Source organism: Zea mays, chromosome 5, assembly GCF_902167145.1.
Source record: "Zea mays cultivar B73 chromosome 5, Zm-B73-REFERENCE-NAM-5.0, whole genome shotgun sequence".
In the NCBI taxonomy this organism is placed as follows: Eukaryota; Viridiplantae; Streptophyta; class Magnoliopsida; order Poales; family Poaceae; genus Zea; species Zea mays.
The window spans coordinates 90,166,101-90,180,092 of record NC_050100.1 but is presented as its reverse complement, the minus strand read 5'-3'; positions in this window follow the sequence as shown (position 1 = coordinate 90,180,092).

Sequence of the window (13,992 nt, the reverse complement as noted above, 5' to 3'; positions counted from 1 at the left end):
GCAAAAATTAACATTGCACCAAACATGTGTATAAATTACACAATAAAATTCTACACATTAAAATAAGAACCTAGGAACAAGAATTATTAAATTTAGAGTTATAGATTTTTAGATATGAATTTCTAAAGGTTTAATGTGCTTGAAATAGGATTAAATGAGAAATTAATCTTCTTACTGTTTTCATGTCAAAACAGAGACACTAAATGATAGAAAATAATATTACAAAATTTTAGAAATTGGAATGGTTCAATTTGAAGCTAAAATGAATTTTCTATGCATTTTACAAGTTTCTAGATTTGTTTTTGTATTAAAAACGAATTTCTAATTTTATTTCTCTATTTTTAATCCACTCTGGACTGGGCCTCAATTTTCAGAAAGGTCAGGGGCCCCTGCGCAAGATGTTCCAGGACTCAGAGTACTGCTACTAGGGATGGCAGGTTGAATACCAAATAACAGAGGGGCTCTTTTGATAAATCGAACGACCGAAGGGGTATGTTTTGATTTCGGCCGCTCGAGTAGATGTGGAGGGCCCAGATCACATTCGGACGACATCGAACCGATACTCAATCCGGTCCGCTCGATCCTGATCGGACGATCATGATTTTGAAATGGCGCCAAAGCATAACTTGCGCCGGACTAGAATCGGACGGCTGTGATCTAATCCACCGAAGCAGTATCCCTTGATATGATCTTTGCCGTTGGTTAAGAATCCAACGGCCACACGACCCCGACTCTACTACACCAACTCCGGTCGGTGGCGATATCCCCGCACGGCGGCGCCCATGACCGGTGGAGCCAATCACGTTTTCCCGCTGCGCGTTTTTCTAATTCTTCATAGCTACACGATGCGCAATGCATAACGAAGACAAGTATGGGCTTATTACCGGTGCTCGATGCCTCGGTGACGCCGGCCACGACATGAGGCGGACAGCGGCGGAGAAATGAAGTCCGGTGGGCAATTGCGCCCTGCCCAGCGACCCCTACACGGTGACCGCCCGACCAACACTTCCCAGCAGGCGGCGGGGTAGGTTTAGGCCGTCAATGGCGGTCGATTCGTGCTTGGGGCGAGATCTCCCGGTCTTCTGCGCGCGAGTTAGAAAAGCTAGAGAACGGCGACGACGGACCTAGGGGAGCTGTGGAGTGGAGAGGGCAAGGGATCATGGGGGCGAGTCGGCGGAGGAACTGCAAGGCGCCCAGGGGTTCTTATCCCCAGGTCGGAGCGGACCTCAACGGAATCCCGATGCCTACGGGTGGCGCACGACATGCACGGAGGTGGTCGTCGCGTGAGGAAGACGGAGTCGCGCCGTTGAGTGTCTGCCCTGTGGGCCCGCTACCGCAGAGTAAGGCGCGAGCGAGGGAAGCGGCTGACCGCGGGTCCATTCTGTCAGGGTGGCGCGCGCGCGGTAGAGCAATCTGGGCCGCGCGGGGTGATTTTCGTGGTGGGCCGAATTCGTGGGGCCAGCCCAAACAGGGTTTCTTCTTCTTTTTCTTTTATTTTCTTTTCTCTCTCTTTTCAAATTCAAGTTGTATTCAAATTTAATTCAAACTATTGTGACCAATTTTTCTCAGATGATGTTGTGCCATAAATAGTACTACTTTGAAGACATATTATTATATATATTATTTTTATATTTTTTTCTCCTTTTGGTTTCAATTCTAGAATTTCCTTTCTTCTTTTCCAATTTCTAGAATTTCTTTTAGGATTTAATTTCCCATTGGGGTATTAACATTATTATTATTATTATTATTATTATTATTATTATTATTATTTTAACCATATTTTTATATCATCACAAAAATGCACATAAAGTAAGATCCAGCATGATGCACAGGTTATTTATGTGTTCTTGGTTCTCATTATCCGCTTTTAACTAGTGGTGATCACATGTAATGAATAGTAGAGGTCACAAACTATTGAGACTATCTCTCTCTTTTTTTATTACACTTTTGAGTATTACAATTATTAAGGACATTTGTTCTTGATGGCTTGCATCAGGGGTACAATCAAGTATTACAGAAAAATATTTTGCCCTCTTTATTTTCTTAATAATTTCAGACTTAATAGCAGAAGCAAGCAAGTGTATCAACTCATTCTGAATCTTATTATCAAGATAATGAGCTTGAGTTTCTTCATTTGTAATACGGCGAACATGCTCTTGAATAATTGGGTCGAATTCAACCAACATCTCTACTAAGCCCAAGAAATTCCCATTGCTATCATCATACAACTTACTGTTAGAACCACGAAAGGCTAGATTATGCTTGGCAAGAAACTTTACAATGCAAACAATTCTAAATAAAACCTTTCTCCAATGGTCCTTTTCTTTCTCAAGTTGTCGCTGGGCAGTTTTATCAATAGTGTCATCCTTTGCCAATTTATTGCGCAATTCATACCAAGTGACCATACTCAAATTATGATCAGGACTTGTCTCATGCTCTTTAAGCTTAGCGCCAAGATGTATCCAATCATTATACCCGTCATTTGCCAACTGACCTTTTCGATGACCTTTTGGAAACAATTTACAACCAAAGCAAAAGACTCTGTCAAGTTCCTTAGAATAAACAAGCCAATCTCTATCACAAAGTTCTCCATTTGGTAGAATTCTATTATAGAATAATGTAGAAAACCTTCTAGAATATTTATCTCTCGGACCTTTCTGAATTGATAAGTCCTTTCTAGGACCCTTTTGCACTAAAATATCAATCTGTTTAGAATCAAGAGAATCCCAATATCTTGGATCAAATATATCAGGCTGAAAAGAATCATCGGCATCAATAATAATATCCTCAATCTCAACATTATTCTCCGCCTCTATCTGATCATTTATAGTATCATTAATAACATCGTTATTACCAATTGCAAGGTCTCAATCAAGTGAATGATTATCAGAGGATACTTGCGATTCTTTTATAATAAATCTATCCATAGCTCCCTTCTAAGTTTGAGTTAGATCGTCTATTCTTTGTTTTCTCTTACGCTTTTGATAACCAGAATCATATTTTCTAGATCGATTGGCAGAAGACATAACGCCAATAATTGGATCTTGAATTATTAATATTTAATATGCATGCATACGAGATGAATAAAATAATCAATATCTTATTTTATTAACAAAGTTAGACAATTAAATATACAATGCATATGTAGGATGTTACCTTATGATTTGATGGCTTTATTTTAGAGGAAGACACGGATTGATCGGACGAAACACGGACAGATCAAGATCCACGGATGTGCAACCACTGGAGCACAGCACTGGCACCTGGCAGCGCAGCCGCCAGCGAGCAACGTGCAGCAGGCCAGCAGGGCCAGCAACGGAAGCCAGCAAGTCACATGTAAAACAGTAGAAGGCAGAAGCCAGCAACGAGGATGGTAGAACCGTAGAAGGCAGAAGCCAGAAGCTTGCCGTCGCCTGGCAGAGATAAAAGCAGCCGAGCAGCCATAGGAATCTCCAAAATTAATAAATAGCAAATGCTAATGACTAAACCTAATTAGTATTACTAATGGGCCAGATATTTGGGGCCCAAAAAAAGTGAAGGCCCTGTTCCGGCGCACAGGGTGCACATGCATGTGCACGGCCCTGCAATGGAGCTCCCTTGACCGCTCATAACCGCGAGCACGACTGATATATTAGTTTCATAACACCCTGCAGAGGTTGCACACTTTATCCACAAACCGTGATCCCCTCTCTAGCCCGGGCTTGCAAGACCCTTATTCACTCCCGAGGTGAATGGCCAAGGATTCACTATGAAGCCTTTACAAAGATTCCCTGAGGCTGTAGCCGCCCGTTAGGTTTCCTAAATGTACCACACTCCTCCCCAAGGGGCAATCCACCCTCGGCAGAGCATGCCGCATACACCGAGCCCCATTGACGGCACGACGGCGAAGCAAACTACACCTCAGTTCCTCTAATTAATTAGCTAAGGGCGTCCCATACCACCCTCATGGTTGCATTGTTTTCTCGGGCGGTCATCCAACGAACAGGTCCTTACGGAGAGGCACTCAAGAAACAGCTCGAGCCCCCTAAAGTATCACCAGTCCAACATCATAATCATAATGACAACATCGTATCATAAGTGTTCACATCATGTTCATTGATTAATGTAAAGCAGTAGCATAATACTAATCATAGTAGCCAATTCCCAAAGGGTAAACAAGGACAGGAAAACAGAATTCTAGTCAATCCTTAAGTTGATCATGGTATGCGGGTTGATGAATTATAAATTAAATGTGACATAATAGGTCAGAGGACACTTACCTTCACCAAACAGATGCTCAGGATCTTCAGGCTCATAGAACTCGAAGAGGTTGATCTCTTGGTCGCCGAAGCTTGATCGTCGATTCCTCGAAGCTCAGAAATCGATCGCACTCTATTCGCGACGCGCAACGAATACCAACATGCACAAGCAAACATATACTTGCATAAGAAAATTACATCATATAAGATAAAATATTATAAAAGCGAACAATATAAAATGGAGAGCTCTTCTACGGTTACGCGAGGAAAAGAACCGCGATAGTCGAAGCTACGGTCGAGGGGTTAGCGTGTTTACACTAAGCAAGTATTAATTAGAATATTTAATTCGACGTAACTATATTAATTGCTATTTATGAAATATAAATTAAAATTACTTAGTTTTGACTAACTCACTATTTTAATCATGGATGATTAAATAAATTACTAGTTAACTCACTTGAGTGATTATAAGTGAACAATTTAATATCGTGTGCGGATAACACGTGATACGAGCGAACGACGCACGAACAGCACGCCGACGACGAGAGCCACACGTGCGAACGGCGCACGTGAACAACGCGCGACCCACGTGAATGACGCGCGACACTGCACTAAACAGCGCGCGCGATAGAACGCAAACAGCTCGACGCCATGCGAGAATAACACGACAACGATCACCACACGCGAACAGTGCGACGACGGTGAGCGCAACACGCGCGAATAACTCGTACACAACGCACACGACACACGAGAACCACTAACAGATGTCGTGCAAATGATGCAACAACAAACAAATAAATAAAAGTATTTAAGCTAGTATTAATCAAGTTAGCTTATATTTATAAAAGTGGAACTTAAAACCGTAAACTAGTTTTGACTAAATTGCTACATTAAAAACCAACGGACAAACTGACAATTAAGTAAATAAAACAAGCATACGTCATGACAAAATAATATGTTTAACGTGTGCACGACATCCTTACGAAGTTATCGCAACCTGAACGGAAATGAAATGAATATCTAACGCAAAAGTTAGTATATTTTTAGTAGATAGTGTAAAAACGACCATGGGCGCGACGTGGCGGTTTCTAGACACGCGGCTCCAGCAAGACGGTGACTCCGGCGCGATGGCGAGGCCAGGGTGTGTCTGGGCACGACACAGGCGCACGACGACGAGGTGAGCTCATAGGTCGACGAGTGCAGCGCTGCGAGGCACAACAACCGCGACGAGACACAGCAGGACTCCGACGCGTGACGACGGCTGCTGCGAGGCACGACGTAGAGGTTGCGTGGGCGCGAGACGGTTGCACGGCGCAGCGCACAATGAGGTGTTGCGCACGGCAGCAAAGACGACACGACGAGGCTACGCAGCGCGGCACATACGCAGGAGCAGGACTAAGCAGCATGACACCGAAAACGGAAATGAAGAACAGAAAAGGGAAGGAACTCACCGGAGACGACAGGCTCGCCGTAGAAGGGCTCGCCGGCATCGACGTCTGCGGCGTGGCGAGGCTTCGGTGCAATGCGGCTTTGGCCAGACGACGATGCGCATGCCACGGGTGCCGAGACACCAAGGGCGCTGCACAGGAGATGAGACGTGCAGGGGAGCGGATCAGAGAAACTGCTGCCTCCTTTCTCGCTTCGTGGAAGCACGAGTGCATCGCGGGAGGGCGGTTCCTGAGACCGGATTTCTTGGGGCCTACAGCTGCCGCGTGGGCCCAGGGGAAGGGCGTGGTTACGGTCTGCGTACGCGTGTGCGCTGAGAAGCGTAGGACGCGGCTGCATGGGGCCAGCTAGGCCACGACTATGGCGATGATAGAGAACACACGAGCGTCTGGACTCCAGGCTATAGATGGGAGGCATTGATGCCATGTGGGGTCCGCTTGGAAGTGAGACAAAGCGAAAGGAGCGGGAGTGACATGCCTAGGAAATGGGATGAACGTGATATACATGTGTGCGTGTGTTTGTTTGTTTTTTATTTCTTATATATATAGGTATATATATACATATATGAATATATTTATTTACATTAGATCATCCAAATTTTATATTTTCTCTTTTTTTCTTGAACGGATACGCTACCAAGGCTATTTCAAGCAAACAAAAACTGGTCTTCAGCAAGGAATGCAACACACCTATGTTTTTTATTCAAAAATTAACACACACACACACACACACATATATATATATATGTGTGTGTGTGTATAATAGCTCTCCACTATTTAGGTAAAAGAAAAGAAAAGCAATGAAAGAGAGGGGGTAACACCTGAATTTGGTGGATATTAGGAAAGAAATTTTATACCCCCAAATTCAGGGTGTTACAAATCTAACCCCCTTAACAGGAATCTCGCCCTCGAGATTCAAGAATAGGCTAGAAAGAAAATGAGATTGGTTCATTGATCTTTCATAGCTTCTTCTAACTCAGCTTTGGCTCCGCCATCTTTAACTTGTGGACTTGTTGCATTGACCTTCAGATACTCGAGACCACTGATGCAATTCTTGAGGATCTCTTGGACTTGTGGGTTAGGACCCACACACGCTTCCGTTGTGCCACTTTGATCTTGTTGGTTGATGCTGATCGCATTGTCTTCATTGGGGTTAGCGGCTAACCCCCTTAATAGGAGCATTGATATGCACTTGGTGAAGATGTTGTCGATTCTGATCTTGATTGATTAAGAGGTGCTGGAGGTTGCCAATTACATAGGTGCAAGAGGAAAGAATATAGGTAGAAAAGGTAAGCATAGATGGATTAAAGAAAGAAACGGGAGAGCACCCAACTACCTAACTTTATGGAACTCAGCTAGTAAACTGATGCCATTACGGACCCAGGGGCCACAACACACCAACACTCATCACAAAGAAGCAAATCAGTCATAACACAAAGACAAACAGCACAAGCATATAACAACAAACATCTCGTTGCTACATGTTAATGTTAACTAGAAGGTGGTCTTTCCTTACAAAGGGGAAACTACTCTAAGGCCATCGAAAGGCAAGGGGAATAATAAGACATGCAGGATAGGGGCATGAGCATAATAAAGGATGGGGCTAAAGCAAGGATTGTAACCGACAGGGAGAGAATGCAACCAAGGTCAGGGTAGATAAAACACCATTCTCAAATCGAGATGGGAAAGATGGTGATACAAAAGGTAGTCATAAGATAAGCATCATGGAAAGATCTAGTGATTACAAAGGTACAAGAGGTAACAGGCAAAAGCACACCAAAAGATCGAGTTAAGACAAGACTTGCAACACGACAGAGGAATAGGGAACGAACAAGAGCGAGGAGGAGTAAGACAACACTCCTGAACTCAAATGGGAGAGGAGGCTTTAAAATGTAGGTACATGATAAGCATCAAGGTAAAGATCGATGGATGACAAGGGTTAAGGTGATAACAAACAAACACACAACCAATGAATGTATTTTAGACAAAACTTACAAGGTGTCAAAGAAGGGGGAGCAGTCAATGATGAAATAGATGAGGCATTATCCTTGAACAGTGATGGAAAAGAGGGGGCTTCAAAGGGTAGGTTCAAGGTAAGCAGGAAGGCAAGGGCATAGATATCACAAGGGTTTTAAAGGTAATAACAGACAAGGATGTAGGAGAGGAGGTAATTAGGCATAAGACAAAGGATATAATTACCATAAAGGATGGAGTTAAGACCGGACCTGCAAATGGAGAAGGAGAGGGTACGTCTAAGGGTCAGACATGAAAATTGCCACTCTCAAATTGAGGTGGAAGAGACAAGATTTTTAAGAAGTAGGAATAAAGGTGAGTATCAAGGCAAGATCGATAGATGACCAGGGAATGGTGATAACAAATAAAAACACATAAAAGGATGGAATTGGGACATAATCTGTAAGGCGACAATGAGTGAAAAGAAATCAAGAGAGAGCTAGGTAACTCACAGCTCTCAAGTTGGGTCGAAAGAAAGGGGAGGCTTCAAAGGGTGAGTTCAAAGTGAGCATTAAGGTAGAAGACATCAATATCACAAGGTTCAAAGGCAATAACAGACAAGGGTATGTGAGGAAAGATGAGGGCATTGGAGAGCCAGTGGTATGAGTACAACAAAGAATGGAGTTGCGCCAAAGCTTACACACGGTAAAGAAGAGGATATAGCCAAGAGTGGGATAAGTAGAACACCGCTCTCAAATTGGTTGGAGATTGGAGATTTTAGAGAACGGACATAGTGTAATTACCAAGGTAAGACCGAGAGATGAGAAAGGTAAAGGCAATGAAGAGCAAAAGCACAACAAAGGATAGAGTTAAAAACTCGCAAGCGACACAGAAGAGGACACGACCAATGGAAAGTAGGTAAAGTACAATGCTCAGATTGAGATAGAAAAGAGGATATTTTTAAGACCGGTCTAAGATAAACATCAAGGTAAGATATAGAGGTGATAAGGATGAAGGTGCTAATGGTGAAAAACATAATCCATGGACAGAGTTAAGGCAAAAATTGCAAAGTGACGAAGTGGAGAAAAAAAACAAGGATAGGATAAGTGAGGTTCCGACAGAAGAGTTGAAGTAAAAATTCATTACCAAAGGAAGTTACAAGGAATTAACGAGATTGCCAAGGATGTGCAAAATAAAACGACCGCTCATGAATCATTAAGAAACAAGGCTAGTCAAGGGCATGTTAGCTGTAATGTCTTAAACAAACATTAAGGTATGAAGATAAGCATATATAAAGATATAGGAGTATACAAGACGCCAAGGATACGAGCATCATATGAACAAGGGAATAGAAATTGCTGAAAGATAATGACTTAACAACGGAATAGGAAAAGGCCTCAAAAGACAAGAAGATTGTAAACATATAAACTAGAATGTTTAAGTGGGCAACAGAGTTCTAATAGGTAAGTATTTGAAACAAGAGTATTGAAGATTCCATGGATACGAGCATGTCAATACCAATGGAATAGAGATGATCAAATGGTAGTGATTTAATAATGGAAGAGGAAAGAATCCCAAAAGACTAAAAGCTATGGTCGGGGGTCATCTACAAAGATGTCGCAAGCACAAAAGTGAGATCAGATCTAATAGATTGAGAGAAATATAAACCATTCTAGAATAAAATACTTTTGTCAAGGTGGCATATAGGAGCACAACATAGAATTAGTCGATGTGGCTAATATTTTGAAGCAACAAAAAGGATGAGGTGAAGTAATAGTCAATAAGTCCTTAAAACGGCCAATGCTACTCTAGGCTAGCGGTCCTACAGTCAGCAAGGCTTTGATACCACTTATGTCACACCCGGTTTTTAGAAGGCAAACAGAATGTGAACCATGTACGTGCCAGGATCAGCAATTCACGTACACAAGAGTTACATAACTGGACATCATCACACAATGCTCAAATAATAACATAGAAGATAGTAATAGTCAATTACATCATGATGTCTGAGACATCCACATAGTCTTTAACAATAATCAAAACAAAAACGAAACGTAGATAAACACGGCCTTCACAGGCAGCCGACTGGGGGTTTGCCGCTAACCCACGCCTAGAACCCATCGTACTCTTGGAACTCCTGGAAGTCTCCCTCCACGGCTTCATCTTCTCCTGAGAAGTGGTTGCAACATGGACAACCTAGGGGGGTTTGGTGTGTAAAGCAAGGGTGAGTACACATCAACATACTCAGCAATTGTCCTGTTTTGGCTATAGTGGACTAGCTTTATGTGGGGTTAAGTCAAGCGGTTGCTTTTAGTTGGTCAGGTTATTATTATTAGTAGAGAGCCAGGTTTTAGCATTAACCCGAATTGTTAACCAAGTAGTACCCTTTCCAAATGGAAAGAATACCAGAAACGCTACCATAAGCATACTCATAACCGTCGTCCTCATCACCACCTGTAAATCAAACATCTTTTATCAAAGTATCTCTAATCAATGGAGCTCCCTTGGCCGCTCATAACCACGAGCACGACTGATATATCAGTTTCATAACACTCTGCAGAGGTTGCACACTTTACCCACAAGCCGTGATTCCCTCTCTAGCTCGGTGTTGGGGGCCTTCGTCTTCCGAAGGTCCTCAAAAACATGATTTAACAATGTTTCTGGAGTATGATACATAAACAGGTATCTTCGGACTTGGATCAGAACCACAATATGAAGAAGTACAAAGAATATGAAGGTTGGCGTAGAGCCGAAGCTGTGCGCAGGGGAGCTTCGGCACGGTAGCAGAAAGGGGAACCAACTTAAAAGGGAAAAGACTATTTAGACATCGATGGATTACTATAGAGTCATTAGCAAATGTAAAGGGCATGAGTGTAATTGTACATGGGTTGTGTCCCGTGCCTATAAATAGATGAACAGTGCTCCCATACTGTTCACGCTGACTTGGCATTTGCTTTTGCGTCACACTTGTACCCTTACCTTCTTTCGAGCCGAAGGTACATTTGTAATTTGATATCTTTTTTATTTTTCCATAGTAATAAGATAGAAATGAGTTGATATATAATTGTTCATGTTATCTTTTATATTTCATATGATTCTTTCTTCATTATTATATGTTGCATCGATGAAGGTATGTCCTTCATAACCTTCGTTCGAAGATCATTATATATCCTAAGGGAAATAATGCCTCGAAGGACGAAGGGCTTTAACATTTAACATTTTTTTGTGTTGCCTTGTTCTTAACTCATAGCATTTGAGAACAAGTCCCCAACATTGGCGCCCACCTCCGATGAATCCTTTTCAACCACCTTCGGCAAGCACTGACCTTCGTCATGCCACCGAAGAAAGTTTCAGTGACAGGGGCTGCCGCTCTGTAGCCGCTGGACCCAAACCAGGAGACCCTTTCTCTTCGAGAGGCCCGAAGCCAGAAGAGGAAGGCCACCAGTCCAACACCCCAAGAGGACGAGTTGGACCAAGAAATCAGAAATATGGAGATGCTTCATCAGCAAATGCAAAAGAAGAAGGATAAGATGGCTCGACTAGCTGACCTACAAAGGCAGATTGACGAAGCTACTGAAGAAGTATGTCACCTTGCTCAAGACGAGCAAGACCGAAGGCCCCAGCACAGGGAGCTTCATCAAGAGGGCTTGTTCAACACCGATGGATGGTATGATGATTTTAGGGTCTGTTTGGTTGGGCTGTGGCTGTGGAAAAAGTTGCTGTGGGCTGTGAGCTGTGGAAAAAGCTGTTGTAGGCTATGAGCTGTTAAAAAGCTAAAATCGTTTGGTGGAAACCACTAAAAGTCGTTAAAAGTTTTTCGATATATATTTTCATAGTTCCATCCAAAAGCCACTAAAAGCAGGTCCAGGGGTGCTTTCAGTTTTGTACTACGAGAAAAAAGCTGCTTCCTGGATGACGACGTCAGAGTTTTAGAGGTAACGCCGAGTGACTTGAGAACGACGTCGGAGTTTTAGAGGTAACTGCCGAGCGACTAAAGACGACGTCGGCATGTTAGAGGTAACGCCAAGTGACTGATGACGACGTCAGAGTTTTAGAGGTAACTGCCGAGCGACTGAAGGTAACATCGGAGTTTTAGAGATAACGGCCGAGCTAGAACGGGCTGCGGTGGCCATGTTGAGGGTAATAGCTGAGTGATGATGTGGAAGTGACCACCGGGCGACAATGTGGCGCGCTGGTGTTTTGAAAGTAACTGTCAGGTGCTGACTGGGCACTTTTAGAAACGGTATCTGACTCGGGAATATCCCATAAGTACTGCGCTTTTAGCCGCCTCTGCTTTCCGTGCCCTAGTTCTTGCTTTCCTGCCTCCAAATCCTCTCTGCAATTCGTCTTCCACCCTGTTCGCCGGTAGAATTGAGATGGCGCCCAAGAAGAAAACCTCAAGTTCATCCGCCGCAGTGATTCCCCCAATCGACCCCAACAGTCAGTTGCCTTTCGTAGGTAACCACATGTCTGTTGTCTCCGAGCCCGACCTTCTCCACCTCGTGTCCATCGGGGTTCTTCCCCCGAGGGAGCTGTGTTCTTGGCGGGTTTGTCATGGGGTCACTGTCCTGACAGAGGATACCCATGAATCCGTAATTTACGTTCCTTTTCTTCTCCGCGGTCTCGGTCTTCCCATTTCTCCCTTTTTCGTGGCCTCCTTGATTTCTATCGCCTTAACCTGACCCATCTGAATCCCAATTCCATTCTGCAAATTTCCATTTACATTCATTTGTGCGAAGCTTTTCTTGGCGTGCTGCCACATTTTCGGTTGTGGAAGTACTTGTATCACTGTCGCCCTGGGATGGCCGGGTGGCAGCATCAGCTGGTTGGGGTGCTAGTTTAGAGATGCGTCGCGGGAGGAAGACTGAATATCTTGAAATCCCTCTCAAAGACAGTATCAAGGGATGGCGCTTGGAGTGGTTTATTGTTGAGAACCATGGAAATTCTGTCCCCCTTAGGTCGGGAAGACAGCCGGATGTTCGTACTCCAAGTTGGACCGAATCCCCCACTGATCAGGAGGTAGCTGAGGCAGGTGCTTTGCTAGCTGAAGTTGGGCTGCTGAAGGAGAGGGGTCTGACTGCTGAGGCTGTGGTTGCTGATTTTGTTTTCAAGAATATTCAGCCGTTGAAAGACAGGGCATACCCGGCTTACCTGTACCGAGGCCTAGCTGACTCAACTCGGGTCACCAACAGAAGAATTCCCTCTGTAGACTTGGTGAACCGACTTGAGATGATTCTTAGAGGCAAGGTATCAAATGTTGGTGCCCTAGTGGCATATTCAGCCTGGAACCTGCCTCCTCCCAAGGCCTTCACTCTTTTTGTGTCGAATCCACCTGTCACTGATGGCAGTTTGGGCCTTAGAGTGCGACCCTCTGCTGAAGAAATTAGCGTCTTGGTTGCTTCACTCAGGGGAATTCCTGATGATGAACGACAGGTCCATTTTGAGGTGCCTCTGGATCCTAGTGACGCAGAAATAAGTGTTATGCTTGATTTGCTGGCTGAGGACTCTTCTGATGCTGCTCCTGCTGGGACGTTGGTGGTGGCACCTCCCCCAGAAACTGATATAACCTTGGATATTCAGAAGCCTGTCAGTACTCGCCCAAGGCGCCCTTCCTGAGCCAATCAACTTGATCCTTCTGCTGACGAGCCGAAAAAGAAAAAGAGACGTCTCCGACGAGTATCTAGTTTGGATCGGGATGTTGGTCCTTCGGTTCCTGCTGCTGAAGAAGTGCCCGTTCCTGAATTTACTGACGCTGAACTCGATGGGGGTGCTCTACCTGCTGCTGACCCCAATGGGGGTGCTCCATCTGCTGCTGACCCCAATGGGTGTGTTGCCTGTGTTGCTGGTGAAGACGACGGGGAGGAAGAGGACGAGGTCCCTCTAACTCGAAAGAACAGTCGGCAGTACGTTGCCAGTGGTGAAAGTAGTGGAGTTCCTTCTCCTGCTTTGTCTGCTCTCATTGGTCTGCAAGAATTGTCTCTGGCGAATTTTGATCAGACTCTTGAGGATATGGTTCCAGAGGATCTGTTATCAGAGCCAGCAGATGATGGTGTGATGGAGGTTTGTGCTGATGTTCTCGATGCTGGGTTGAGATCATCCCGTGCCTCATCGACCTTAGAACGCGGTCTTGAGGGTCAGGAGACTGACTTGGATCATCTTGGTCCCATGGGAGTAACTGAGGGTCCATCAGCCTTAGAGGCGGCTACTGCAGAGAACTTGGTCCTCAAGGACGGTGTTGACACTTGCCCAGCCCCCGAGGATGTTGCCGGGGATGACTCGGCTCGGGTGGAAAGCGCAAGCCACTGCCCAGCCCCCGAGGGTACTGCCAGAAATGATCCGGCTCAAGTGGGCAGCGC